Source organism: Octodon degus, unplaced genomic scaffold, assembly GCF_000260255.1.
Source record: "Octodon degus isolate 3935 unplaced genomic scaffold, OctDeg1.0 scaffold00009, whole genome shotgun sequence".
NCBI lineage: Eukaryota > Metazoa > Chordata > Mammalia > Rodentia > Octodontidae > Octodon > Octodon degus.
The window spans coordinates 17,578,631-17,583,213 of record NW_004524585.1 but is presented as its reverse complement, the minus strand read 5'-3'; positions in this window follow the sequence as shown (position 1 = coordinate 17,583,213).

Here is a 4,583-nt window from a genome sequence, read left to right as displayed (position 1 = left end):
GTACAATAATTAATACATTGAATATCAATGTCTTTGTACTAGTTATTCAGAGGACACGATGCAGACATGATATCTTGTCTAAACAATATTAGTACAAACTTTTATTATCAGTGAAATAAGAGAAAGTAGCTGTATATCTATCCTAACTCTCTTGCATAGATAGATAGATAGATAGATAGATAGATAGATAGATAGATAGATATTTGTCTCTTAAGATTGAAATTATTTATTCCCAGATTAGTTGATTTTATTGCTACTGCTGTTATGACAATAACGATGGTAGTGAGGCTGGTGGACACCGCGGAGGAAGCATCATCAGGCTCTCTTCCGACTGCCGTCAAGTCTAAGTCAGAGTCTCCCAAGGAGCCCGAACAGCTACGGAAGCTCTTCACCAGAGGGCTGAGCTTTGAAACAACTGATGAGAGTCTGAGGAGCCATTTTGAGCAATGGGGAACACTCACAGACTGCGTGGTAATGAGAGACCCGAACACCGAGCGTTCCAGGGGTTTTGGGTTTGTCACTTATGCCACTGTGGAGGAGGTGGATGCAGCCATTAATACAAGGCCACACAAAGTGGACCGAAGAGTTGTGGAACCAAAGAGGGCTGTCTCAAGAGAATATTCTCAAAGATCAGGTGCCCACTTAACAGTGAAGAAGATCTTTCTTGGTGGCATTAAAGAAGATACTGAAGAACATCACCTACGAGATTATTTTGAACAATATGGAAAAATCGAAGTGATTGAAATTATGACTGACCGAGGCAGTGGAAAAAAGAGAGGCTTTGCTTTTGTAACCTTTGATGACCATGACTCTGTGGATAAGATTGTCATTCAAAAATACCATACTGTGAACGGCCACAACTATGAAGTGAGGAAAGCCCTGTCCAAGCAGGAGATGGCTGGTGCTTCATCTAGCCAAAGGTTGAAGTGGTTCTGGAAACTTTGGTGGTGGTCGTGGAGGAGGTTTTGGTGGCAACGACAGTTTTCGTCATGGAGGAAACTTCAGTGGTCGAGGTGGCTTTGGTGGTAGCCGTGGTGGGGGTGGATATGGCGGCAGTGGAGATGGCTGCAATGGATTTGGAAATGATGGAAGCACTTATGGAGGTGGTGGAAGCTATAATGAATTTGGCAATTACAACAGTCTTCAAATTTTGGACCCATGAAGGGAGGAAACTTTGGAGGCAGAAGCTCTAGGCCCTATGGAGGTGGAGGCCAATATTTTACCAAGCCACAAAATCAAGGTGGCTATGGTGGCTCCAGCAGCAGCAGTAGCTATGGCAGTGGAAGAAGGTTTTAAACACTTCCAGGAAACAAAGCTTAGCAGGAGAGGAGAGCCAGAGAAGTGACAGGGAAGCTACAGGTTACAACAGATTTGTGAACTCAGCCAAGCACAGTGGTGGCAGGGCCTAGCTGCTACAAAGAAGACATGTTTTAGACAATACTCATGCGTATGTGCAAAATACTCGAGGACTGTATTTGTGACTAATTGTGTAAAAGGTTATTTTAGTTTCTGTTCTGTGGAAAATGTAAAGCATTCCAACAAAGGGTTTTAATGTAGACCTTTTTTTGCACCCATGCTATTGATTGCTAAATGTAATAGTCTGATCATGATGCTGAATAAATGTGTCTTTTAAAATAATAATAATAATAACTGTGGTAGTGAATGCCCAGTCTTTTAATTTTTCACTCTTTTATTTTATTTTTCATCAGTATGCCTTTGCAGCACATGGGAGGAATGAATGCATTCCTGGTAGGGGGCTGGTTCATGCACATAACATATTTTAATTCTTTTATCCATCCCGTTCCCTTCCCTTTGTTTCCCTCCTCTTCACCTCTATCTCTTGGTCTCTTCCCTCTTGCTAAAGTGAAAGGCTATCTCCTTTTTCTCCTATGATCTATCTTTTATCTTACTCTTTATTTATTATTATTTTTTATGTATTTAGTGCAGATCCTACAGGGTCTCACTACACAGATCAGACTCCTAGTGATCCTCCTGTTTTCAGCCTCCCAAGCGCTGGGATTACAGGTGGGCACCACCACACCCAGTCTCCATCACCACCTCAGTGCCCCCTGGAGGTGGGGCTGGCACAGCACGCTCTTTACTCTTTATTTCTATTTTGGATGATTTGCTGAAATTTGTTATAGGTGACAAAGTGTGAGTGTATAAATGGACTTTTTTCTACTAGCTAGTAAGTTATCACAAGTCCTAAATGCTTACACACAGGTTTGGCTTAGTTTATTGCAATGAGAAGCTATAGATGAAGAGGTTACCTAACAAATATAAACTTGTATCCTGGTTAGACAGTCACAGAGCCAGAATTCACATCTCTGCAGGTGTCCCTGGGTGTTTTGGCTATGAAGTCCACCCTTCCTGTCTTTCTCGCACCACTGTACACTTTCTCTCTCATCGCTGTCAGTCACTAATTCGAATTTACATAAATCAATGGACACAACAATCACTCAACTTTAGAATAACCTTTTCAAAAACTCATACACTGTTATGAAGAAGAGAAGAAACTCTTTTAGGTGAAGCATTTTAGCAATATCTTTGAAGCATAAATATGTATTTGGCATTATCGTTGCTATTTATCTTTTGTTGTTGCTGCTGCTGCTGTTATTGTTGCTGTTTTTGTATTTTGTTTTGCTTGCTTTTGTACTAGGGGCTTAACCCAGCACATTCTTACTGAGATGCATTCCCACTCTCTTATTTTTTAACGTGAGACAGGGTCTCAACAAGTACTGAATTTGTCATGCTGGCCTTGAAATGAGACACATGTAATTTTAATACAAGAATTTATCTACCGGAATACATCTGACAGACACACATTTATAAGTGTTTCCTGGTTTGCAAACAAAGATGTTTCCTAGAATGCTATTACTAATATCAAAAACATCTATGTGAAATAACAATTTTATTTGGTGGAGAAGCTTTATTAAAACTATTAAGTTTCAAAACAACTCAACATCATACAGACACGGAAAAGAATGAAGTGGGTCTGGAAATGATAAAATGGAAAAATATCCAATAAATATAATAAATTGGAAACACAACCAATGATTGAACATAATATGGTCTCTTTTTCATACATTGTAATGCATATGTACATGTGTACGTCAGTGTAAATGTTGATATTGTTAACTGTTAAGAATATAGATATAGATATGGGTATAGATATAAATGAACATGTAAGGGCCAGCGAGATAGCTCAAGCAGACTAAGCTCCTGCTTAGGCACATGCAGGGACCAGGGTTTGATCCCTGGTACCATATGCTGTGCCAGCCTCGCCCTGAGCATACTGAGTCAGCCACCGAGTCTAGGCATGGTGGGGCATGCCTGTAATCCTAGCACTGGGGATGCTGAAAATAGCAGGATCACTATGAGTCTGAGCTGCGTCATGAAACATTAAATAAATAAGTGAACATATAGGTGTATATTTTTAAATAAAGATATAGATAAGGTTATAGGTTCAGATGTACAATTTCAAACTGATACAGAGAGAGAATTATACAGAGATAGAAATGCTAACAATGATGATTAAGAGATCTTCCTCCATATCCAGAACCCTACAAAGCCACAATAACTGGTACTCAACCTTGACTTTTTGCATCTCCCTCTTTGTCCTCACAGCTGTTTCCTTAGAATCATTAGCATAGGTGCAGCTACCTGCTGATAAAAACCACACTTAAGTCTCAAGCTGGCCTTCTCTCTGCACCTTGTTCAGTCATTTAGTCCAGAAATCCTGAGACAAGGTAACCAAGATTCCTTAATAAAGAACAAAAGCGTGTCTGGGACCTTATAAAGCTCAACTTCGTATTATTCCCTTTGCATTTGACATACACTTAATAAGCATCACAAAATTAAAATAGACTGATTTTTCTCACTTTCCCCCTCTCCTGCCCTATTTCCCCCATCCCTGTAAGTAGAAATATAGTTAATTACTAAGGCAAATACTTCTTCATCCTTGACTCCCCTCTTTCTGTTAATCCAAATCTCACAACATATAAGATCAATGTTGCAATTAATAAGACATGATGATGATATTTGTTTTTATCCTGTATCTTGTTAAGCTTATTTATATTATTTTAATTCAAAAATCTTAGTGATGCACATTTAATATGATCACTAATCACAGACAGGAAAACCTCTGCAATGTACATGATTTTCTGGACCACATAAGTTTCATCCATTTCCAATTTTTCATAACACTATCATTCCTTTTTTTAAAAAAAAACAAAAACTTTTATATTTCTACTTATTTATTTGGTATAGGGTCTCCCTGTGCAGCTTAAACTTGTGCTGATCCTCCTGTCTCAGCCTTCCCAGTGCTGGTATTACAGGTGTGCACTACCATGCCTGGTTTCAGTGGTCAGCAAGGCATGGGGCCAGCCAGGCGTGCGAAACTAGTGATCAAACCTGCATTCTTGCATTTGTCAGGTAGGTGTTTAGACTGCTGAGCTATCTCCCCAGCCCCAAATCTATTACTCTTAAAACAATATAGTTCAGGAGCCGGGGAGATGGCTCAGTGGAATAAGTGCTTCTCTGGCAAGCATAAGGGCCTGAGTTCAATCCCCAGTTCTGCAAAA